The following is a 26,669-nucleotide window of genomic DNA, read 5'->3' on the forward strand; positions in this document are numbered from 1 at the left end:
TTTTTTAATATTTTATTTGGCTTGGCTTGGGTTCAGAGTCTATGTGCAACACCCTTTGCCCAATATAGCACTATTTTCTGCTAGGCGGTGGCACTTTCTGTTTTCCATCGGTTTGAGGTTTGTGCAGTATAACTTAGTTCATCTCACATAGTTCCTACTTCAGGTCTCTAGCTAGTTTCCATTTCTTGTGTGCACTCTAAATGGAGTCAAACTTCTGTATAAATCCAGCAGTTCCCTACAGGAGGTGCCATCTGTCTCTTATTATTACAGATGGATCTGAGCAGTAGAGTTCAGTTCTAGACCAGATCAAAAGTTTCTCCTTGTTTAGATCTGGCGGGTTGGTTCATTCCATTATTGAGTGGGGTCAGGTCCAAAGTGTGGCTCTAGATCGAAACTTCTCAGCTATTTAGGGGTGTCTGGATCTGGGATTGTGGGTATTCTCCTCTCTGCCCACCACTAGAGCTGGATGACATTTTTCAACTGAAATTTTGTCAGTGAAAAATGCAGAATGGAGTTGACTGAAACATTTAGAAAAGTCATGTCGTTGTGACTGAATTGTTCGTCAGAAAAATAAACATTTTATTTTGACATTTTTGTAAATGATTTTTTGTGTTGAAATTTCCTTCAATTATAGGTTAATAAAAAGTTTAAAATTGCTCAAAATTAAAACAACATGCTCCTTTTGACCCCAAACCTTTTTTTCCTCTTTGATTCACTGAACGTTTTAAAGACTGTCATTTTGGGGTTGACCCAAAACCATTTCTTGTTTCAGAACTGTCAGCTTTCTCCATCACTGGGCTTCAAGATGCTTTTGTGACAATGGCTTATAAATTCCTCATATAACTCCGTTCAGCCAAGAATCTCAAAACTCCTTCCACAGATGTATTAATATAGGCTCACAGCACTCATGTAGGGCGTTGTATATGAGTATGCCAGTTTTGTACATGGCAACACAGTGAAGTTAATTCAGATGCCCAGATTCATGTCGGTGGTATTTTCAGGAACAGAACCCAGGAGACTTGCCCCTGCCCTCCAGCCTCCTACTATAACCACTAATGTTCACTCTTCCAACGTGACGGACATAGGAGATGGGCAATCTGGTTTGGATCAATGATGAGTTTAATCCTTCCCTAGTCCATGAAACCAAAACATTTGATAATTAAAAAGTGTTGGTCAGATTTGGCACTCGTCTCCATTGCTCTCTGGAGATCTCTTCTCTTCTATGCTTGTATATCCATCAGCACAATGGGGCCTGGACCCTGGCTGGGATCTTTGGATGCCCCGGTGCTACAAATGAAGAACGACGCCAATGGATGTAAATCCAGCGCATGCCATCGACATCAGCGAATTTCACTGGTGTATCTGAGAGCTAAATCTGGCCTGGCCCAGGAGAGCCTGTTCTCAGGATAAATGTAGACAAGCATCCAAATCTTGGAAGCCTTTCCCCCTTTCTGCTGTGCAACCCTCCTTAGAGCTGTGTCACATGTGATGATTTTGGTTAACAGGGACCATGAGATCCTTTCCCCTTCTGCGTCTCAAGGGTTCCCACCCCTTGGAGTTTCAACTTTGCATGAATGCAAAAATTCAAGGTGAAAAATAGTCCAAAACACCACATTTCAGGTTAAAAAATGTGCTAGGTTTCCTCCCAAAGCCAAGCATCAGCTCCAACCTTCAGGACCCCAGGCTCATCTCCAGGACCCCAACCTCCTTCAACTCAAGTTTGCTAAAATGTTTTAGATCTCTTTGCAGTTCCCACAGTTCATGCTCTACCCAGGTATATCCTGTCCTTTAAGAGCCAGTGTGACATCACTGCAGCACCTCTCCTAGCGCTCATCAGCTGTCGGTGTCTCACTACCCATGCTTCCTGAAAAAACACAGGTAACGGCATGCACAAACGCAGCTGCCCATAAAAGCTGCAGGGGCATTTAAATGCCAGCCCCCTTCCTGATTAAACCTCGGAGATTTTCCATTCTGCCCCTGATGGAAATATGGTCCATATGGTTTTCACGAGGCCTCTGACTTTGGCTGGTTGCTGGCTGTCAATAGAGCTGATCAGAGGTCTAGGATGGAATTTCTTGTCCAAACCAGAGAGTAAGAGAGGGAGACCCACCCCAAGAACAGCCAAATGCCCAGCGGTGAAGGTACCCACCTGGGATGTGAGACACCCAGGCTCAAGTCCTGATTTGAAGCAGGGACTGGGACCCGGGTTTCCCGCATGCAGGTGAGCGCCCTCATCACTGGGCCATTGGCTATTGCAGGATAGGGAAGTTTCTCTCCCTCCCATTCCCCCCCCCCAAAAAAAATCAAAAAGGTCTCATTTATGTTACATATTGGAATAAAAAACAAATGCCAAAGCTGCTGAATTTTTGGTGAAACGGAATTATTTCCCAATAAGCCCTCAGCATGAGCACAATTTCCCAACTTTAAATACTACGAGAGGGCCACAGCTTGTATTCGTTAATGTATCTTTGAACTGCTTTATCTGAGAAGTAATTACATTCAGATTAGTATTCCTATCTCTGTATATCTGCTATTGCACAGCTGTTCCTCCAGAATAGGTGCCATAGCAGCTGAAGAGAGGTCGGACTCAATAGCAACCTTGTACCAGGTTCACAGCAGAAGTGAAGTTCCTGAGCCCTCTTATGCAGATCTTCAAAGATGGAAGAGTTCTTCACAGACTGAGATCCTCTGCTTCCAACTGGACAGGTGCTGTCACTCTTTGGATTATCATCCACCCTCTGTCTCCTTCAACAGCTCCCATTCTCCTGAGATGGGTGCCCAGATCTGTGACTCCAGAACGCCTGGCAGGTCTTCTTAGCTCATCCCCATGTCAATATGAGCAGGTGCAAAGCAGAAAACCCAGGCAGTCTCCCCATCATGGCACCTAGCCAATTAGTATCAGAATGAGACAGACTGGCCCCAGCACCTCTAGCTCTAAGGCTGTGGAGGACATCATCGAAGATGGAAGAGTAGAGTGTCAGTTAGAGACGAGGTCTGATCCAAAGCCCACTGAAGTCAAAGGGAGCTTTTCCATTGACTTCAATGAGACTGCGTTCCAACTCTTAGTCACGCCTCTAGACACATACAGTAGGCTGCCACCGACCTCAGCAGAGGTCAGGCATGTGCACTCGAAAGCATATCATAGATTCATAGAATATCAGGGTTGGAAGGGACCTCAGGAGGTATCTAGTCCAACCCCCTGCTCAAGCAGGGCCAATCCCCAAATCCCTAAATGGCCCCCTCAGGGATTGAACTCACAATCCTGGGTTGAGCAGGCCAATGCTCAAACCACTGAGTTATCTCTCCCTGTTGGGAAGACGTTAAGGCATGGAGATGTTGAAACAATCTGCATTCCAGGTGGGCGGCCGTCAGTATCTTACCTGACCCTGTCCAGGAAGAATCACATCATGAAAGTGTAGGTAGGGCAGGGTTAGGAGCTCCAGTGTGTTGGTGTGAGAGAAGAAGCACAACTACATGGGGGTTGTTAACTGGGAAACAGGTCAATAGAAATAGAAGGCCAGGTCCTCAGCTGGTGGAGATCGGTGTAGCACAACGGATAGCAATGTCAGAGCTAGCCAGTGGACACCAAGTGAGGATCTGGGCCATCAGTACAGCCAGTGTGTGGAGAAGCTTTACCGGCAGGGGAGCAGTTGGAATAGTGAGATCTGTAAATAGAAATAACGGCAAGCGGATTGCCCTCAGTTCTGTATGTCTGGTGACACTGCAGCATGAGAGCTGCTCAGGTTACAGTGCTTCCGTGAACAATACACAAAAGTCAGGTACAGAATTTTCTCATCCAGCCATTTTCATGGAAGCTGTATGTCTAGTGAGTTGGGCTCCAGAGTCCCCGGTTAATAGTTAAGTCCCTTCTCCGGCCCAAGTGCAAAAAGATTTGCAATGGAAAAACCTCTTATTTGGGATTTATTAGCTTGATTTGTAAATCCAGAGGAGGATTTGTCCATCTGCTCATAGATTTTTGCAGGATTTCCAAATCTGTTTTAAGGTTTATAAATCTCTTTCCTTGCTGTAAATCAATGGAAGGCTTTAGATTTAAATGAGACAGCAGACACCAGTGCTAACAGGGATGGGGGAGGAAAGGAATTTGTAAATATTCTTTATAAGATTTACTGATGATTTATATAGCTTATGACTCCAATAGAAGAGACTGGCTGTTGTGTTGTGCTGGGTGTGGTGGGGAGCAGCTGAGGCTCGCTGCTTGGTGAGGAAGGAACCTAGAAGAGAGTTGGCTCCCAATACTTTGGTTGCTCAGCTGAACCCTCCTGGGGAACACATGCAAGGCTGGAGCAAGGCTTCATTAACTAATGTCCGTCACGTGCTTTGAGATACAAGGTGCCGTATTAAATGCACAGTACTGTTGTTGCTAATTATCATGATTTTATTCCCGCATATTACCCTTCCTTTGTTTCTCTCGCTTTCATGAGGCCTGATGCTACTCAAGTCAGTTATAAATAAACTCTGAAATGCTGGACCAGGTCCTCAGCAGATCTGAACCAGTGCCTCTCCCATGGCACTATGCCAGCTTCCACCAGCTGAGGATCTGACCTGATATTCCTACGCAGAACAACCTAGAGATGATTTTCCGCTGCCCGTCCACATTGATTAGTTCCACGGACAGATACCTGCCGGAAATGTGTCTCCTCTCCTGTACACCACAGCCTGTGTCAGCATAAGTCATCTGACAGCTGCCCAGACAATATTTCAGTGCTCGGCTGAAATCACCTCAACATGATCTGTAGCGAATTGAGGGGAGTTCTTTTATTTAACTGAGCGGATGTCTTAAGTTTTAAATGTAACTGACATTGGGAGTTCAATTGTAGCGGATTAAAAATTCAACAGGCTGCTCCAAAGCTTCAGTCCCAGACTCTCTAGATGTGCCTGCCTGAGCCACTGTGTTGGGCTTGTGAAAGGATCAGATATTCACGGCTTTGGAACATCTGACATGGAAACAGTAGCACAAACTGCTGCCAAAATAATAGCACTGATAAATATTCAGTCAGAAGTAGATGCTCCCAAACTGCAGTGGGGGGCATGAATTTCTCCCCTGTCCTTCTGAAAGCAAATGCAGCACAGAGGATTTCTACTGTGAGCCCTGTCTGAAAGGTGGAAGAAAAATGCACGTTACTCCACACTGCATAGGAAAAGCACGTTAAGTGTGATAGCACAGAAAATAGTCCCAAGATATTGAATTCTTAAATCCATGAGAATGCCAGGGCAATTGTTGACTGGAAAGAAGTCCCAGACTCAAACCAAATTGCAGCCAGACTTTTTCACAACAGGTTTGCAGCAGTAATATCCTTTGTATTGGAAGTAGTACAAAAAACATACATGAAAGGGCTCTCAGCTAGGGAGAAAGAAATCAGGTCCTACAGCAGGGTTACATCTCGCATTCGAGACTATAAACAGCATTATTATTAATGATTATTGTTTGCACTGCAATAGTGCTTAGAGACCTCCCAGTGTGCTCGGTGCTGTACAAACACACAGCAAAAGATGGCCCCTCCCCCAAAGAGCTGACAGCCTAAATATACATGAGTTTCTGCCTCTGCTACTTAAGGGAGAGGGGACGCGTTGCTACTTCTTTGAGTGCCTAGGGCAGAGGTCCCCAAACTGTGGAGAGTGCTCAGAGGAATGCTCAGGGGGGTGCAGCTGAGGCCCAGGCCAGCCTGCACAGGGGGCAGGGAGGGAGCATCACCCAGCTCTGCTCCTGGCCCCGGCCCTGGCTGCTGGCCCCTGCTGCCAGCCCCGTGCCCAGGGCTCCCCATCTCCGAGGGGTGAGGGGAGGCAGACAGGGGTAAGGGAGGGTGCAAGGTAGAAAGTTTCGGCACCACTGGCCTAGAGCACCATAGCGAATGCTTCCTCTCTGGCTGCTACGTGCCAAAAGATCTGTTCACAAAACCTTTTTCCATAAGATATGTACAGTCCCTGCACCTTGACCCCAGAATTACACAATGTCTTTACCAAACCAACTTCCCCCTTTAGCAGGAGAGATGGAAGGTTTCATAGCTTCAGCATTTTCTATAGTCTCCCAGGTACCAGTTTTTGTGCAATAGAATATTCCTCGCACACAGTATGCAAGGGGAAAGCACATGTGCCTACACACACTTAGGTAGAAAGTGGCTTTTGGAAAAGAAATGGCCCTAAATGAATACACAAGTGGGTGACTATGGCTGACTCGGTTCATACAACTTGTAGCATAAAGGCTCTTTGTGCTTGCCTTTGTCTTATCAGGCCTGCAGAATATCAGCTTGCAATGCAAAGAATGCAACCGAGTTTGCTAGTAGGATGTTATTACATTCCTACACCCATAGCAGCAACCTGACACCTAACAGGGCTGCTTAATTTAGCAGACAAGCAAAGTCCCGTATTGGACACACACCAGCAATGCATAATGAACCAAATGCAGAAAGCTGCTGCAGGTGCACAGCAGCAATCAAGAAGTGACCCTCGGAGAGAGCAAACCATTTTTTTAATGTCACTGAACTAGCCCCTCTGTTTAATTCCAATACTTCTCTGCTTGATTCTGCAATAGCTTTTCCTCATATGTGATGCTCACTCACATGCTACTGAGTGACATCCCCAAAAACTACAAAGAGAGACACCTTTGTAAAACCAGCCAGCCAAGTAGGGCTCATAATCAGTTACACCAAAACAAACATCCTTGAATCCCGGTCATCAAGCAATAACATCCCATTAAAAGGCAAAACCATCAAGAAAGTAGAACAGTTCGTTTACCTGGGCAACCTCACACTAGCCAGGGCAGACCTCAAGAAAGATGTGGCATCGAGGCTAGGAAAGGCGTCCACAGCATTCACTAAACTCAACAATGGATAGCAATCAAACCCGAGCATTTTCAACTCAGTCCTAACATGCGACTGCAAAGGCTGGAGATCTGGTAGATGTTAGAGAGGAAGCTAGATGCCTTAGAAAATAAGTAATTGGAAGGAGAGACTATCACCAACGAAGAGACCTGAGAAATTACCTCCACAAGAGTTGGATGGAAGCATTGGGCAGATTTGGGGCACATATTGCGGATGCCAGCGCACAGACTCCCACATGAAGCTCTCAAGTAGAAACCAACAGGTGCAAAGAGACAAGGATGCCCAAGAGAAACCTTCAGAAGACCCCCCTAGCAGGGTGGGCAGAACAGTCGAGTTCAACCCCGTATCACAGATGGAAGCAGCAGCCAATGACAAAGAGAGATGGGAGAGATTCATTTCATCGCTGTGCTCCACCATTGGTAGGAGATGCTTACTTAAAGGGAAGATGTGCCCTGAATTAGCCACCGAGTGAATCCAAGCCTGGCACTGTAAGAGTACTTTGCTCGCGAGGCGCCCAACCTCAGAAGGTTCCAGGTTTACTTTGAAGACGTATCCTAACACTCAAATACTTTTTCTGAGCCTGTGCAGTCTGGAACTGTGAGATTTCAGTTCTGACGTCAGCCGTAGCAAGGACACACACCATGGACGTGTGAACTACGGGATGAAATGCAGGTCAGACATAGGAAATAGATGGTGAAATTCAACATGTATGAAGAAACCATTCCACTTGAATCAGTCCCATGCTATTGAATTTCTCCAGTAACCCAATGCCCCTCTTGTGCACAGCATGAGACACTGGCTGTGGGTGTGTCTACAGACCAGTTAACCTGGGCTCCTACCTGTTTTTTAGCCCAAACCCTCTACCATCCAGATCTGGGTTTGTAAGTGCTTGAAGCCCCGGCTAGCTGACCTGGCTGTGGGTATGGGTTAGAGCCCAGGCTCCCGTATTACTCGGTCTGGAACCCGCCCTCTGTGAACTTAGGACACAAGCTGAGTCACCCAAATGCTGATCACCCTCCGATGCCTTGCTCCGATTCCCTCCAAGGACAGACAAGTTTTCCCACAATTGTCTGGGAAGGAATCCTAGAGTGTCTCAGCCCAAAGAACCCTGGGCTATGCCCCCAGACTTCCAAGGGGAAACACAGAAACAGTGAGGACATAGTAGACATAAGTAGGGCCTTGTCTGGGAGGGAGAGGGTGATGCTCCCAGCTGGGAGAGGCTAACCCGGCCCTGGCTAACTGCAGTGAGAGACACAGCAGGGTGCCACGGTGCATGCTGAGGACAATGGACCTCCAGCTGCTACTCATTCACGCAGCAAGCAGCAGGAGAGATTTGCTTGCCATGGCCGGTGGGAAGAGATGCAAAATCAGCATCTGCTTTGAAATCTTCCAGGCACCTTTGTTGTTCAGGTTATACTGAATTTTTCACATCGCCCCCTGTTCTCTAGTTTAGGCCAGGACTGGAGGGGAGGTGCTGGTCTGCTAGAAGGCTTGTTCTCAGGAGATCCAGCTCTGTAGGCACCAAGGTTCCCATTAAGGACCCAAGTTCAGCTATGAAACATTAACTAAAACGACCCGCCAACCTTCTGATGTGCAGCCCTAGTTAGGAAATAGCCCCACTGACCTACTTACTCAGTCACAGAAAGGAAATCGAAATATAAAGGGCCCGTTTCTCCATGCTGCTGCAGCTGATCGGTGCCATTGTGGCCGTAGCAAGAAGCCATACAGCTGGATTCCCCTTGGGCTGGAAGATTGATATAGTGGCTCTGTGCAAACTTATCTCAGTGCCCTGTGTAGAGGGGGTTGCCGGAGGTTGGGGAGGGGGTTCCTACACTCCAGAAATCCCGAGTAAAATCCAGAACAGTCCTTGGGTGCTGCTAGCAGCTAGCACAACTGTGAGTGCTGGGGGATTGGTCTTTGCACACACGACCCTTCTTTGAGCTAAGCTGAGCATAGGGCCCGGAGAGTGCATGCTGATCTCTCTTTCTGTGCATTCTAATTTGCTTTGCAATGGCTGAACTTCATCAAACTACATACCTGCCCGAATGTCTGGGTTTGTCTTGTGTTCTGTTCCATTGCCTGCAATTCCATGCAAGCACATTGCATCCTGCCCTACGATGAATGCACCTTGCAAGTCCAAAGGTGGCTCACAAAGGAAAAAAGAAAACAGCCCGGTATTTCCAGAACTGTATACAGGTTACAATGTATTCAGATCAGATGGTTTTAAACAGCCAGGGTAACAGTGACACTGAAATCAGTGTAATAACATAAATAAGAATGCCTTCATTTACAATTCATGCCAGGGCACCAGGTAACTGTAGACCGCCCATTGTGATGTACCAATATATTACTGTATTACTATTTTAATTACCCAGTAACAACCACAAGCTGGTGTTATCTGACACTTTCCATTAGTGTTATCTTAGCTTACAGGACTTCGGTTTCCTTTAACAGAGCCTGAAAATGTTTCTGGAAAGAGCAGAGATGCTCTATCATTTTCTGAGAAGGGCTAATTGCATTAAACTAGCAATCTTCCATTGTGCTGCAGTGAACAACGTATTAGATCAATGTTTGTTTTCACTAATGTAAAGGAATAACCATAATACTAATATGATATTAGCATGTTGGAATCTGAAATTGCAAACAGGACAAGTCTCTCTATCACATTAGCTGAAGAACAGCCTTCCTGCTTTCTCCAGCAAGCAGCAGAGCAGAGCTTCATGTGTCCAGATTCTCCCCTATTGGAGAGAACAGTGCGCAGGTCTATGTTCCCCAGGCCTGTTTCCACTTGCCCACACAGCAGATGCCTAGCTGTGTCCGCTCCCCCAGCAAGCCTGCCTCAGGAGCGAGGTGCACTCTGGGATGAAAATGGAGACGTGCTGTTTGTTACTTCCCTGTCCCTGCAGCATATGCTTCCCTGCAAGGGGGCTGCTTAGACCCAAATGGAGGCTCCTCAAATGAGGCAGCTATTCAGTCAGATGGGCTGTCCGTCTGCATTTTTACAGGCTCCGTGGTTGTCGTGGTATCTACTCTGTAGACCCTTTAGAATTTGCATGCACACTGCATTACAGCTGGATCTCAGCTGGTAGAAACTGTTGCTGGTTAAAGGATAAAGACAAAAATAGCATTTTGCAGAGTTGCCCCTAGTATTTCTTCAGCTTTCTCTTGTCAGAAATGGTTTCCCTTACCCAAGCTAAAAACTCCTTCGGTGAAATCCTGGTCACATCCAAGTTAATGGGAGTTTTGCCACTGACTTCAATGGGGCCAGGATTTCAGCCATATATATATATATATATATATATACACAAATCCTGTAACTGACAAATGAAAAAACAGCCTATGAGACCTTTCTCTACAATGTGGAATCAGTCTGGTAACCAGGTGACTCATCCCTTTAGGACTGGGGCAAGCCAGACAATTGCAGAACAAGCCATGCCTAGGAGTGATCAGGGTGATTGCCCTACAAAGCACAGCAGAAGGCTGCAATGAAGGGGGAAAGCCCTGCTGCAGTTTGCAGAGGGAGGAAAAGTCCTGCAGGGAAGATCCCAGGACCAGGGGAGTTGTCCCAGGAAGGGAGGATAGGGAGAGATCATGACTAAACAAGGGAGGGGGACTCCAGCTCTCCAGGCAGCGAGGTCGGAGATACCTGTTGTATTAATTTAGATGGAATAAATGGCTCAACATAACCCAGTCACGGTCCAACATTAAACAATGTTTTAGGGGATTGGTATCCAGAGACCCCAGCCTGCTCAGCACCATAGAGTTGTCCCATATCTCCCAAAGAGCAGGGCTCATCTCAGTATTGTTAGCAGATGTCCGGTTATAAAGACGGTAGATACCAATGCAACCAAATTTCCACGCGCCAAAAGGGAACAGATTCTATCTAGATCTAGGTAGAAAGGTTGCCTCATCACCTGAGCACCTCCCAATTATTAATGTATTTATCTTCACAACACCCCTGGGATCCCCATTTTACTGACAGGTCACTGAGGCATAGGGTAGACTAGGGCCTGGAATACACTAACAAATTTGCACCCTGAGCAGGGTAGCCCCGCTGAACTAACCCCTGGTGTAGACGGAGCTCAGTCAATGGAAGCATTCTAGCTACCGCTCAGGGAGGTGGATTACCTGCAGGAATGGAAAAACCCCATCCATCGCTGTAGGATGCATCTAGGCTACGGGTTTGCTGCAGCATAGCGACGGCACTGCAGCAGCCCCCATAATGTAGACAAGCCCTAACTGACTTGCCAAGGGCACAAAGGAAATCTGTGACTAAGCCAGGAATTGGACCCTGGTCTCTTGAACACTAGGCCAATGCCCTGCCGATACAGCCGAGATGGAGACACAGGCCCAGATCCTCAAAGGTGCCACAACCATTGATTTCAATGGGAGTTAGGTGCCTAAATAACTTTGAGGATCTGGAGCCTGGTCTCACATTTCGCCAGTGCATTAGGCCTAGCAATGGAATTACTGCCTGGGTCTCCAGGCAGCTGGGGAGCACAAATATCTCATGAGCTCCCACATCTAGCCTCTCAACACCAAGGCCACAGCACGAGTCTTCACTTTGGAGTGACTAGGTTCCATGTACATTAATCAGACACCTACGCATATTTCAGCTGTTTGCTGTATATGGATGGTTCAGAGAACACCACACAGGCAGCGTTCAAACTGCCAGGGGGAGATCAGAGAGACAGCCCTCCTCCCCGACGGACCGATATCCACAGCAGTGAAACCTCAGCGGATATCCCAGGGAGCCCATGGCATGTAAGATAGGGTGAAATTCCTGGCTGCTGCAGTCCCAGAGACCCCTTCGGCTATCTTTCAAGGAGAGGATGAGCAGAGGCATCCCTGTTTAAAGCTGATGTAAAGGTCTCAATGTGAGAAGTATTGATGCAGAATGGCAAGCTGTGTTGCATCAAAGAGAGAATTTAGATTGCAGCAAGCAGTGGGCGGAGAGCGTGCTGGACACTTGTGCAAGAAGTCAAGGCACAAGAGCAAATTCCTACCCTTAAATGAGACAATCAGCACGCAGCAGTTAGACATGCAGACAAGTGGGAAGGAGGTTTATGTGTGAGATCTCACTGCCAGATCCACTCAGAGAAGAGAAGGCAAAAGCCTGAGGGGAGCTGGCAACCTGGGAGACGCCTCTGGACAGATTCCTTTGGAGAGGCAGTGAAGAGTGCACGCTGGAGGGGTCTGAGTCACTCAGTCTTCCCTCAGCAGCCAAGGAAAAGAAACCACTGGAAAAATCAGCGGAAAGGACAAAGGGCTGGCAGAAAACTGTGGCGAGAGACCAGGAAAAGAGCTGCCCTCATCCAGCAATCATTGCTATGAAAGAGGGCTGAGCCCAGGAACCAGAGATGCTGGGAGGTGACATTGGTGGCTGAGTCATCGCTGACTCATGGAGAGCTCCAGCACTCAGAGGGGTGAGTCTCTGCCTGTTTGCCTGGGCCACGAGGGTCAGAGTAACGTGTGCAGTAGACAGAGTACATTAGCACTAGGCTAACTCCCAAGCAAGCCTCTTATACAGGGAGTCAGGACAGCGGTGGGTACAAGGTTAAACATGCTCTTTACTGTGCTAGGCACCCAAAGCAACGCCCGTACAACAGGCTCTGATGGACTAGAAGCAAGAGGATTAAGAGAGAAGAGCTGGCATTTCCCCAACACAACGCCAGAGCCAGCCAGGCAGAAAAGAACGTGGCAGGCTGCATCAGAGCCACAGCAGCCAGGGCCAGGCCACAGGCTAGCAGAGGAGGAAGAGAGCACTTTGGGGCAGTTTCAGCACCCGCAGCCAACCCACTGATAGCAGCAGGGTGGGCCAGAGCCCAGCCATCAAACAGACCGCACAGCACCATACTCCTCTGTATGGTTGTGCGGTAGGCCCCAGACACCAGCTGGCTTGGTCGTTGGCCTAGTTGGCAGTAATGTCTCTGATCTCTGGCCTCTAGCACTCAGGTTTGGCTAAGCGGGTGTGGGACTGGCTAGCCCCGCGTTTGCTGCAGTCTGGCTTTGTCATGATAGCACATCCTGGAAGCCTTTACACATCATTTCACTGTGTCATCCCTGGGGCGGAGATTGGCAGACAAGCTCCCCTGGTGGGATACTCACGAGAGGGCTGGGGTACACACCATGGGCAAAGAGTCACTGTACTGTGTCTCCTCAGCCTTGAAGTGAAGGAAGCAGCCATAGAGATACGGACCAGATCCTCAAAGGTATTTAAGCACCCACGGCCCATTGAAAACAGGTAGAGGAACTGGGCCCCAGGGCTTCACCCTTCGGCTAGGGGTGTGCATTGCCCATGGCCATGGGCAGGCTATCTGGCTTTGAACAGCCTGCAGAACCCAAAGGTGGGCTACTCTTCAGTGCCAGACAGCTTGAGGTTTTCAAGACTTCTTGCTGTAGTTTCTGAGGGATGAGTTGTTCACTGAGCTGGCTCTGCGGGGAGACAGGCTACAAGAGCCAAAACAGCTGACATCAGACTGCTCCCCAGGCTGCAGCACAGACAGATCCTTTGGTTAGATGTGTTAAAAGAGTTGAAAGCTAGAAGGGAACTGTCATTGTCATTACTGAAAACTCCCCAGGACACATTTTTCTAGGAAGAGATGGCAGGTCTCCCAGGGTCTGCCAGACTATGCTCAATTCCAATTTCAGATATCTGAGCAGTTACAAAAAGATAATTCTGTCCTTGTCAGTTCATCACGGTCAAGTTTCTAGAGGAAGAACTGATTGTGCTATGGAGGTCACACTTTGCAAGAATATTACCAGCCGGAAGGACATGATGGCGTCCTTGATTTCTATGTGGTGAAACCCAAGCATGTCAGATGTGGGCAAGACTTCGATGGTAGACTTTCTGCTCGCTCCTTCAGTGCTGCTGAATGAACCTCAGGCTTTAGTTGCAGCAAAGCAGAACACTTCCAACCAGTCAGAGATCAGGGATGTGAGGTCAGGGTATTTTCTCAGTGTCAGTTGATTATTGTACGCTGTATACGCCAGTCTTTGAACAGAGGTGGTGACCAATGGCATGCAGGCAAACCTGTCACCCCAAACAGCAGTGCTCAGGTCTGCCCCAGGAATTGACTTTAGTTAGATAGATTAAGGCAGAGAACAAACTCCCTTGCAGTTTGCAGCAACGTCCTCCCAAAAATCTACATCCCCACATTAGCAGCGCAACATTTCTTCGCAGACTGAACATTTGATCACAGGCTAAGAAAAAGAACATGTCAAATTATGTGTAAGAGTGCCCCCGGTGACTCCTCGCCATGACACTAGAACTGGGGAAGGGACAAAAAGTGGCTTCAAAAGACACCTTTGTCCCCTGCCACAATTGCACCACATGTTCCTTGGGTACACCATAAAATCAGGACCATAAAGTAGTGTAATATCGTGTGTATTAGAAGGAATGAGGCAAAACTGCATTCTCTACGAACATAACAATGGCCATATTGGGTCAGAGAAATGATCCATCTAGCCTAGTATCCTTTATATAGTGGCCTGTGCCAGATGCTTCAGAGGGAATGAAAAGAATGGGGCAATTATTGAGTGATCCATCCCCGGTTGTCCAGTCCCAGCATCCGGCGGTGAGAGGCTTAGGGACACCCAGAGCATGGGGTTGCATCCCTGACCATCTTAGATAATAGCCACTGATGGACATATCCTCCATGAACGTATCTAGTTCTTTTTTTAACCAAGTTCTACTTTCGGCCTTCCCAACATCCCCTGGCAATGAGTTCCACAGGTTGACTGAGTGCTGTGTGAAGAAGTACTTCCTTTTGTTTGTTTTAAACCTATTCATTTCATTGGGTGACCCCTGGTTCTTGTGTTATGAGAAGGAGTAAATAACACTTTCTTATTCACTTTCCTCACACCAGTCATGATTTTATAGACTTCTGTCATCTCCCCCCTTAGTTGTCTCTTTTCCAAGCGAAACGATCCCAGTCCTTTTAATCTCTGCTCACACAGAAGCTGGTCCATACCCCTATTCACTTTTGTTGCTCTTCTCTGTACCTTTTCCAATTCTAATATATCTTTTTTAGAGATGGGGCGACCAGAGCTCCATGCAGTATGTGCATACTGTGGATTTATACAGTGGCATTATGATATTTACTGTCTTATTTATTATTTGCTGCCTAAATACTCTAGTTTCTCTTCAGATCATATATATCTTTCACCATATTGTCTAACTAGCCAAAAAAACTTGAACACAGCCAGAGCCCTCATTCAGGAGCACCTACCTCCCCTACAGCTGGATATAGGTGGCCCCACCTCCCAAAAAAAACACTTGTTTCCGTTCTTTTCCCCAGCATCTCTCTTAAACCACATGCACCTGTGACCCAGCTGACCAGGGTCACAGGTGACCTATGCAGCTTTGCCAACTCTTGCTGTTTGATCGCAAGTCTCGCGCGTGATTGGATGTTTTTCTGAAAGCCCCAGTTCCTAGATTCATGTGACTAGGTGAGACTCTCAGCTGTCGTTTTAAATAAAGGACGTTTCTAGCCCAGGGAAGCTTTAAACCGTGACTCAGGTGCATCCTAAAGATTGAGAAATCAGAAAAGGAATAAAGTGAGCCCCAATTTTTTTTTAATTCCTCATTTTTAAGCCAATTTCATGATTTTTGGAGGCCTGACTCATGGTTTTTTAATGCTTAGAGTTGGCAATACTGCAGCTACGGGGTCACCCAATGAAATGAATAGGTTTAAAACAAACAAAAGGAAGTACTTCATCACGCAGCACACAGTCAACCTGTGGAACTCATTGCCAGGGGATGTTGGGAAGGCCATTCAGAACAGTTTGGACCCGGACTATCTAATATTGAATGCTCGTAATAAAACTACCTAGCTCTTATGTAACACCGACATACCCCGGTCACCTGTGGGAGGGATTCAGCTTGGGACCTCTGGAGCTAAATACATGAGCCTCTTCTGCATGATCCAAAAACCACATGGCTCTTAGCTAAGGCTGTAGCAGACTCTTTAATCTCTAAGTGGTCTTGGTGACACTAGAGGAGACAGAACACTACATCCAAAAGGTATGTGGGTAATACTTGCATAGGCCTTATCATCTGTAGATCTCAAAGTGCTTTACGACGGAGGTGAGTATCATTTTATAGGTGGGGACACTGAGGCATGGAGACGGGACATGACTTTTCCAAGGTCATGCAGCAAGCTAGCAACAGAACCCAGCAATTCTGCTCTCACCACTAGGATACACTGCCTCACGGCAAACTGCCGGCAAACAATCTACAGACCAAGCCCTTTTCCCAGATACTATTTTCAAATAACAAATAAATTCAAGATCTGGTCTGATCTTCTCTTGACAAAAAAATAAGGCACATTACAAAAATTCATCTTGAATTAGTCCCCTCCATTGCGATACATCTCTAGCCTGCAATATAGTTAGGCTGCAATGATTACCACAGGTGTGAACCTTGCCCAAGGCTGTCGGACCAACTCTCCCATTGGATTCATTATTTAAAGACTGCTCTCTTTTAGGCTGACTGTTCTTAACCTAGCATAAGGAGGCATTACAGTGTCAGACTTTCTGGGAATGATGCTTTCCTCTTCTGTGGCCTGGCTGATCAGAGACACTGGCCGAAGCAACTCCAGTCTCACCTGGCAGTAATTCAGCCTTAAAGAAAATGTAAGGTGGGGGGGACTCCAGCACCCCAGTCCCCTTGGTCAATCTGATCAGCTGTTAACATGTTGGGTGGGGCAGGGGACAGATGCCTATATCAATGCTCTACCGACTGTCTCCTGGGCCTTTTGTGAACAAAGTTCCATTCATCATCCGGGGCGTTTGAGTAGCAGACTTCAAAGCAGCTGTTTGTGGTTCCCAGGCGACAGGGTCAGTGCTACGTCTCAGGACTGCTCTGAAGTACACCAGCTGGCTATGGCCCAGAAGAGGCTGTTCACCAGCTGGGAACCACCAGAGCACAATGACCTTCTGCCCTCTGCTCCGACCCAACTCTCAGGCCAACAGCTGGATGGGCAGGACACCAAAGGAATCCCCAGCCAGGAAGATCTGGCTGCTTGCATCACCAGAATGGCTCTAGCAGAGGAGTGAATCTGACCCTCAAAGTGGAAATGACGCCTGGTTATAGCGAGCAAGTTGAATACAAAGATGTACTGCTAGATAAAATAGATTTGTTTTTTAACTAGGAGCCAGGGCCCATTGCTTCTGTGGCATTTTTTTGCTGGGTCAGCAGCCTGCTTGCATTTAGCAGGCTGCAGAAGAGAGAGAGAGAGAGTGGCCTTTAACTGAGGGTAGGTAATGTAGAAATACAGGCAAACAGAGCTGAAAAATGGAGGTCATTCTAGCCTGGCTTGTTATCCTTTTTCTGGGTTAATGGACACATTGCTGGATTATGAGCCATTGCACCATTCCTCTTGCAAATCTCCTTTCTGCCTTAAAATATCCAGATAGAATTCTGGAGTTTTCCAAATTCCTTCCTCCCTACAGGAAGGGAACAATTTAGGGGGTTATTTTTGCAGGACCTCGGTGTTATTTGATGCAATTCACCCCACATGGCACATGAACCCCCTTAATGCTCCGGGTTTGTAAATACAAATACTGACAGTTGTCTTAATGATGGAAAAAAATGACAAAGTCAACGACAGATTCTTATAAAATACACCTGGATTCATAGAATGTCAGGGTTGGAAGAGACCTCAGGAGTATCTAGTCCAGCCCCCTGCTCAAAGCAGGACCAAGCCCCAGCTAAATCATCCCAACCAGGGCTTTGTCAGGCCTTACCTTAAAAACATCCTGGAGTATACGTGGGATTTTTCTAGAGGTCTTCTATCCAAGCATTAAACTAGTCCACCCCTACATAGCGTAGAAGATTTACCAAGATTAAACTTTTCAGTGGTAAGACAGTAGGATCTGCTGGCCACCTTTCCCTATGGAGTGAGGTGGGATATCTCCAACTCCTGGTGACTAGAGCTTTATAGCGCCCCAGGCTAGCACTACTGTAACATGCAATCATCATTTATTAAATCTAGATAAGAGGCCACATCCACTGCCTGGGTTCCATCAGCATGGAAGGCCTCTGGTAGTGCAAACTGCATTTGGAAGGGAGTCACAGTAATCCCGCTGTTGTGGGGGCCCTGAAGCTGACTTATGCAATGCACAAAGCAACCACGATACCACAAGGAACAGTTAAGTCATTGCATCTCCTCAGCAGCTTCCACCAGGTGGGTCCAGCTGGAGCTGAAAGCTGTTCTCCCCAGCAGAAGGCAACAGAGAGATTGTGGCCGGGCTTCCCCAGGGAGTGAATTCCCCTTGTCTGCAGCTGCTCTTCAGATACATAGAGGTGCAAATTTGCACCCACATGGAGTACTCAAGCCCTGCTTGCGTGTTTGAGCCACCTGAGAGTTGCTGTGAATCCTTTGCAGCACGATGTGATGTGTTGGCGGGATGAGACCCAGAGGGGCGCTTAGCAACTGACAGTTTCTTCTCCTGGTTTGTTTATTTAAGCAAAGCAAATTCATTCTAATTAGAAATCTTTATGCCAAGGTGTTGCTCTGTATCTTGGGCTGCCTGTTTCCCGATGCACTTTATCAAATTATACCTGGGCTTTCAGCGTCCGTGAGTTTATTCAGCAATTCCTATTAAATTGGGGCTTCTTGCAAAGAGGAGCTGGAAGAATGGAATGGGAGAGAGCAGCGGCGTGCCGAGTGCATTAGAGAATCGCTTCGAGTAGTTCTCGTGCAGCACTGACCAAAATTAACTGGCTGAAAAAACACCACTTTAGAGCATTTGTCAATTACAGTCAGGCAGCAAGTGATGCACAGGCTGTGTGGATTATTTACTTTGGAAAATGAGTATGTCCAGGAATGCTAAGCCACAAGGCTCAACCAGTACCAGCTGACTGCTTTGCATGACACACACATGGACACAAGACCAGCAGGCAGCAGACTGTACGTATCACGTATGCAGTCCCCTCTATATCTGTCCAGGGTTTCACTGAGTTTATATACATTTGTACCAGGGATGGGCCCAAAAGAAAATCTGAGCTCACACACCTCCCTGGAGAAGTTCAAATTCAGACCGGAGCATCATGCCTCTGTCTCTACAGTGGGGCAAACCAGAACCAAACAAACCTGAAATTTGGGGACACAGACCTGGATCCAAACATAGTTGCTCAGGCTCACCTCCAGCACTGTCCAAATTGTGCCATAAGTTTTCTCTCCTCGCTGACAAGTGACTTTAACTTTAACAAGCCAATGTGAACAGCTGGGCTAGTGGCCAGGCCCTGAACTGCCGTGGAACCAAGGGGTGTATCTAGAGACACGAAATGTATGCACGTACCAGCCAATCTACCCTCTTCCCGCTCCCTGCACTGTGCCCCAGAGTAACATGCTAATGCATCCTACCTGGGCATTAACACGGCAGCTGCCGGTTATTAAAAGGGAGTCCAGGGCCGATTCTGATATCTCATTTGCACCAGCGTTCCATTCACTTCAGAGGAGTTACTCCAGATAGACACCAGTCTGAGTTCAGAATTGGGCCCCTAATGTGTTAATGAAAGGCCTGATGAAGACCAAAAATTAAAACCATTTGTTCGCCATGAGAAAGGTCGCACCCGCGCAAAGTGACATTGCATGTCCCTGCCTGCAGGCCCTCCCCCTGCCTCCGCCCATGTCACAGCCTGGCACCCTGGGCTTCTGCAGGTGGAATTCTACCTCTCCATCTCATGTCTGCTTGCTACAATGCGGGAGGAGACTAGCTGCCTTCTTACTGAGTGTGAGAGCTGGGAGCCCAGCTCCAGCTGTAGCACATGAGTAAGTGGTGAAATGGCAAGAGCGAATGACAGAGAACATGATCCCCTCGATCCCTATTTGGCAGTAATTGATTAAGGCTAAAAATGTCCAGGTGGATCATACACACAGGACCTGAAGCCCATTCTTTGTGGGGAGATCTATTGTCACATCACAGTCGGTCTCAGAACATGCAGCCCCAACCATCAGACCTTGCCTTAGTGTTTCTTGGACCAGCCACAGCTACAGGGGTAACTCCTGCAGTCCTTACGTAGGCAAACCTCCTCTTGAAGCCAGTGGGATACGGCTGGAGCAGAAACGGTGGCAGTTCAGCTTTAGGGAGAAGAGGGCCCCGTGCCCCATGCCCATGCTGGGAGTGAAGAGGACAAGAGTTCATATCAGCACAGCTTCCCGCTGCTTTGCCTAAAACTTGGAGGAGACTGTTCTTTCACGGCACAGTTCCTGCCCTCTCGGGAGCACTGAACTGCATTTGCCATAAATAACAATAACCATCAGTGAAAATCCAGGCTGAAAGGAGGTGAAAGTCAGGGATGGCAGATGAATGGAGGGCCAGCCAGGCATTTGCAATGTAGTTTGTCAAGCTAGATTTTTCACTAATCACACAAAAGGGCTGCCTATTAAAACAATAGCTCAGCAAAACTCTAGTGGGACTTAGAGGGAAAGATTCTTCCATTTGCAATAAGAGCAAATGGATTAACCTGGGATGATGCTTCCAGACAGGTGGTCCCTGTACAACCCTGTTCATGTTTTGTTAAAATAATCTGAGCAGAGGCAACCTGCATGTGGAGAACCAGTCATGCAATAAGGAGCAATCGGAACTGGAAGGGTCACTGAGGTGTATCAGACATCTCATGCTTCCAAGGGCTCCAGCTGGCTTTTTAAACATCTCTGCTCTCTGCCCTAGAGCCTACGACCCTCTCCCCTCACCTCAGTCGCATCCCTTCTCCAAAGTTTGCCACTCCAAATATTTCAGTTCACACCCTTGATGGGCTTACTGCATTTGCAGAGAAAGTTTATGAAATCGTGCCTTGTTGGAAGAAGCAGAGACTTCCTTTTATTTATTTATTTTCTAATCTTAGGCTCAAGGTAACCTTCATATTATTATTTAACTCTCCTGCTCACTCTCACCTTTTTCTTAACGTCGATACTTTAAAAATGCTAAGAAGTTAGCCTGGATGCAGAATGAATCAGGAAAGTTCATTTGAAAGGATTACCAGCTTTTTCCAATTTCCCATGCTGCAAATGTTCCTGCACAATGTCTAATAAGAGAGATTTCCCCCCCTTCTCCTTTTTAAACCAGCAGAATACGGTGAGAAATCACGCTGAGTGATAGAATTATTAACACCTCCCTGCAAAGGATTTTTAACCCCTTCCGAGCCAGGAAGCTCTCATATATTGATTTAAAACTTCATTACACAGACAGCATAAAACACTCATTATAGATTAACAAAAGATTTGTCTCCTCTCCTTTTCCCACTCCCAGCTTTGAGACGCAGAAACAGACACTCCGGGTCATTTCCAGTGTGGGGTTTTTTTAAATGGGGACAAGTGGGAGTGGAAATGCAATTGTCTGTCCATCATTTGTCACACTCTGCGTTCTTAAAAGGTCCTGAAAGCATCTCCCATATGGCTAAATGCAGATGGGGAAAGATAACAGAGCAGATTCCCATTCCAAAGAGCAGCTTACTGGCAACCCAAAGTGAAACTTTGTCAGTAACCCTCTGGCCTCTGGTAATCCCTGTAACCCGTCCTCTCCTGCTTCCCCCCAGGAGCCTTATGTACATTGTGGGGGGCAAAGAATCTGCTGTTAATACTTTCAACATTAAAAAAAAACAATAATTAGCCACCTCTCCATCAGCCCCAGCATAACCAGCCCCCAGCACCACTCACTTTACTCCCCTTACCTGAGCACTGTGCAGTCCCTTCAAAACTCCATAGAGGTCAGTTGCCAGGGCGCCAGCTTCCTCCCCTCTGGGTTAAGTCCACGGCTGCTTTGTGTACCCCCTGGGTCCTTCCAACAGCATTGGACAGTATCTGCCGTTCCTACCAGGACCCTCTCCTCCAGCAGCTCTCCTTCGACCCGCCGCCTTGGTCAGAAGGGCATTCGCTTTGCATTCCGCCAAGGCGGTGGCAAAGTAAGCATGTGCGGGAGGGAGAGGACGTCCCCCCAAATGCAGCAGCCCCAGCCTGTGCGTGTGTGTCTCAGAGTCCTCGTCTCCAGTAAGGATGGCAGTGCTGAAGTAGCTGTCACTGCAATTCCCCCTCATGCAACCCAGAATCTCTGTCCATCCTGCGACTCCTGCTTTCCCCCCTGGATGCTTTTCATGCCAACCGCTGCCTCTAATGCCACTGGCTGGGGAGGAAGAGGGGAAAGCCTTGCCCTGTAGCTAGGATTCCAGCTACTGATGCGGCTGAGGCTCTCTGAGCTCCGTTACTTAACATCTCTATCCAGCTCTCCTTGCTGCAGCTCCACTCTGCTGCATGCCGCTATTCGCAGGCCTGTAGCACTGCCTGCTGCTTAACTCCTTAACTGCCATCTTTCCACTTTGTGAATGGGGTGGCTGTTGCTTCTAGATTTCACCCCCCACTTCTGTTTATTCATGCCCCTCTGCCCCCAGAAGAAGCACACCCAGGCAGCCAGCGTTAAAAGCGTCACCTGGAATGCACAGTCGTAGAGGGAAAATGCTCCCTAGAACGGAGCAATGCACACATCCAAACAGCCAGTGTGGAGCTGGGATGGCTCAAAGAGGGCCCGAAACGGGTTGAAGTCAGCAGCAGCAACCTGCAATGATTGTTATTATTTATTATTTGTCTTGCTGTAGTGCTTGGGGGGCCCTAATGATAGGCCAGGAGCCTGTGCTCGGTGCTGTACAAATGTAGAACAAAAGATGGGGCCTGCCCCCAAAAGCTTACAATCACTGCCATTACATGTTGGCAACATAACACCCAATATTATGTGCAACTATTTCAGATTCCACTAAATGCACATTTTCCCTTATGCATAACATATCGCCCTGTATTTCCCTCTTAGGGTGCTTGCTTCCATCCCAAAGGTGATTGTTTTGTTGTGTTTTGGTTTTTTGTTTGTTTGTTGGCTTATTTTCTCTGTGTGTGTGTGTGTGTGTGTGTGTGTGTGTGACGTTTAATTTACATCTAGCAATAAAAGAGCAAACTTGCAGTGCAGGGAGCATGGGGCCATGGTGCCCCGTCTTCCACCCCCCCGCCTCCCTGCTTCTGCGTATGGTGGGGGGCAGCAACGCAGGGGGCACAGGAACTTGCCATCATGACCAGTAGCTGCTGAAGGCGCAGGGGCGGCTCCAAGCACCAGCACGCCAAGCATGTGCCTGGGGTGGCAAGCCACGGGGGGCGCTCTGCCGGTCGCCGTGAGGGCGGCAGGCAGGTTGCCTTCAGCGGCATGCCTGTGGAGGGTCCACTGGTCCCGTGGCTTCGGCGGACCTCCCACAGGCGTGCCACCGAATCCGCTGTACCGGGGACTTCCCGCAGGCAAGCCGCCGAAGGCAGCCTGCCTGCCGTGCTTGGGGCAGCAAAATACCTAGAGCAGCCCCTGCAAAGGGAAGGGGACACGCTCCTAGCTGCCCCCCCGGCTGCTCAGGGGTAGTTACAGCTCTGGCCCTTCCCCTCAGTGTTCCTCAGGATCACGTTCGACCCGCTTCTAACAGCCCCACTGAGCAAATATGGCAGGATTCATGGACATGGGTCTAATGGGAGCTCACCAGCCATGCGCTCACAGTGCAGTAAATGGCCCCCTTGTGGGATGACACCCAGGGAACTCAGGAGGAAACAAGGCTGTGAGACAGATGAGGGGGAGGAGCTTTTTCTCAATCACTCGCTTTTCTTCCCCCAGTAACTTTCCAGCAAGGGTTCCATGACTCAGAGCAGCATCTCAGCTTCCGCCCTGGGGTTACTATTAGTTGTAATGGCTGAAGGGAGGTACTTTGTTCCTGCTGGGTAAAGGCAGGCAGGGCCCCCTTCTCAAGGCTCTCAGGAGCAGAGCTCAGCAAATCATTTCCACTGACCTCATTTAGGTGGGGAATTTAGCCCTTTGTCTGGCTACCAAGGTACTGTTACAGCCTCCATTATGGTAGCCTCAGAGCGCTGCTCAATCTTTACTGTATTTATCCTCACAACACACCTGGAAGGCAGAGTCGGGTTGTTATATCCATTCGCATATGGGGAAGTGAGGCCAATAGAGACTAAGGCCCCGATTTTTAAAGGTATTTAGGCCGTTCATAACGGACTTTGGCTGTGACAAGGGTGTGACTTGCTGAGTGCACCAGTGTGTTGCGATTTTGCTGCCTCGTGCAGATGCTGCTGATGCGAACCAAAAGGTACCAAGCCCTGTTGATTTTCCTTATCTTTAAAGATAGGATGTCTGGCACAGAGCAGCAAACTCCCTGCATCCTGCACTGGAATATCCTTCTCCTAAGGAATTTCCCTGTGTCCAAAGTGTTCCATTTTTTAGGAATTTATTTACGCTTCCAAATTTTCTGACCAATGTTTTGAGCAAATGAATTTCATGTCATAAAACTGCTTGGTGCAGCGCCTGTTTCAAGGCTTGGATATTTGCAGGACACGCTTTTTTAATTCGCTATGTTCTCTTAAATCCCCTTTGCGCAAACGCCCCCACTAGCAAACTCACTGACTGGAGAGATGAGAGCACTCCTAGAAGGGGCATCAGCCGAGGTGAGGGAAAGCAGCTTAAGAATTCAAACACATGCTTGTGGGTTTTTGCAGTGTTCACTCAGGCACAGTAACAAGCATCTGGCCCAGAGTCTGGTCCATCTCGAATGGATCAGCAATTTTTAGCCAATTCAATTTACATGCAGGAGCATTTAAAGCCCTTGAACCTATAAGAAGAAGTTGTCTTCACTTTCTGGGCTAACACAGTATTGCTAGCCCTGATCTCATCACAGTTATACAACATCTTGAGACAAATCGAATATCTTTTCCCTCATTCAAAACTATTTAGCCTTCAAAAAAATAAATAAGATAAAATAAACTGTCAAGCTAAAACTAACTTCTTTAACCCTCGGCTAACACATTAAGTGCTAGGTTGTGCAGAAAAGCCCAGTTCAGCAAAGCACTTACTTGTGGGCTTAACTTTAACCATTGATGTTCCGGGGCTTAAACTTAAGCTCCTGCTTAAGCGCTTTGCTGAGCAGGGGTGGACTTTAAGCACATGCACAAAGTTAAGCATGTGCTTAAGCACATTGTGGAATTGGGGCCAAAACACCCGGCCCCATATTAGGGGGCAGTACAGAGACAGTGGTTGCCGGGGTGGGGATGTAATTTGTGACATCCCAGGCCAGAACATGGAGGGTTGGGGGTGGCAGGGAACAGAGCCCTGGCTCTGCCTACACCCTACCCATCCTCAGATTTTTTTTGTCAAGTTGCTCCAAGGTAAAGGAACATCGAAGAAGCAAACCCTGCACTCCCTTGAGTTGTACAGAGTAGGTGAAATCCCCTCGCTCTGCTATATAAAGCGAGTCGCAAGCTCTCCGTACCCAGAGAATGTATTACACTAATTCACTTTACACTGTCCATGCAATTTGTTTACTTGCTGCACTTCACTCATTCAGACAAAGCCAGTTAGTTACCCTTTCTGCTTAGAATCAGTTTCACTTGCTGCTTCTCAGCATGGAGAATGTTTCTTCTTAAAAACAAAGAGGGAAAAAAAATCTGTTTTCATCAAACTTTTAACACTGTCATGAACATCCCTCCTAGTTATATTCATTTTTTTTAAAATCCTAAATCACTGGCCAAAAACTAAGGTCTGTTTAAACAAACCTATCAAGCAAACAAAACCTATGCGATTAACTTGCATCATTGCACAGAGGTGACTTTTGTTGCATAAATGTTCTTTGTGGATCAACCTTGAAATGCACTGACTTCTGTCCCACAACAAGAATCCCTCTCCTCACATGTTCCTAGGCTCAAATTCAGTGAACCAGTTCCTTTCTTAGGAGCAAGATAATATAAAAGAGAAGAGTCTAACAGAATCTATGCTGCCTCTCTCCACAATATAATCTATTTGTAGCATTAATTTATGGGAATTTTCAACAACTTCCAATTACCAAGGTTGTCTCGAGAGGACACGTCAGTGAGAGGGGGGTGAAATAGGATGCAGTGCCTTCTAATAAGAAGGCTTTATAAAAATCTCATTTTGAGGATTATGAAGTGCCAGTATAAAAAAGCTGTAAACAGGATGTCTGAAAAGATCTTAAGCGTAAAGGTCATAATCTACAATTTAAATGGGGCACTTGTTGCTTTCATGTGATGTGCCACTAATGAGCTTGGGTGTAGAAAAATTAAGTTTGTCTCTGAAGCAACCTTCGGTCACTTTGTGATTCAAAATGTCAACTTTTCCTACGTAAATTTTTACCCAGGGTGTGCGAGAACATTTGAAACCTACCTGAACCCCATGGCTTTGACATTTGCTCCTCGCTGAATGGGTCCATGCATTTGGCTGTCATATTGTTTCCATCAGCTTGGTGCCACAAACTGAAGCAGAAAACCTCACTGTGGTTGGCAGATTAGTAACATGGGAGGACATTACAGGCAATGCTGTAACGGGCACCGGGGGGCAGAAGCATTTGAAAGAAGAATAGCAAAGTGAGGGTGGCTGGTTAGGAACTTGAAGAGGGAGGGTGGAAGCCTAGAGGAGAGAGGCCTAGCAAGAGAGAAAAGACAACTGAAGATTTGAGGGGGCAAGGGAGAGGAAGGTGTGAGAGCCCTGGGTAGAGAAACTGGCTCTAAAAGAACAGGGGAGCAGAAGGATGGCAGCCAGGCATGAGCTTAAGAGAGAACCCTGGGCCGGATTGTGAAGTTCTCACCCACAGTTACACACATGGACCCAATGGAGTCAATGCAAGTATGACCCGGGAACCTCTTGGACCCAACTGGCCAAGGCACAGAATGTGTGTGTGTGTGTGTGTGTGTGTGTGTGTGTGTGTGTCTTACACAAACAAAAAAGTTTCTCAGACTGTTTCGAGCTCAAGGACTTAGAAGCACCAAGTAACAATCCTTAGCAGCA

General features: G+C 47.4%; 1 protein-coding gene across 1 annotated transcript in view; it reads right to left on the bottom strand.

The window, feature by feature from the left end:
- WSCD2 (WSC domain containing 2) overlaps positions 1-22,040 on the bottom strand; it is a 138,807-nt gene extending 116,767 nt beyond the window's left edge. Inside the window, exon 1 of the mRNA XM_030583388.1 lies at positions 21,520-22,040. The gene's annotated coding sequence lies outside the window, so the exon portion shown is untranslated. The remainder of the gene's footprint in view (positions 1-21,519) is intronic.
- Positions 22,041-26,669: the final 4,629 nt, after the last annotated feature.

Source organism: Gopherus evgoodei, chromosome 13 (assembly GCF_007399415.2).
Source record: "Gopherus evgoodei ecotype Sinaloan lineage chromosome 13, rGopEvg1_v1.p, whole genome shotgun sequence".
Classification (NCBI taxonomy): Eukaryota; Metazoa; Chordata; order Testudines; family Testudinidae; genus Gopherus; species Gopherus evgoodei.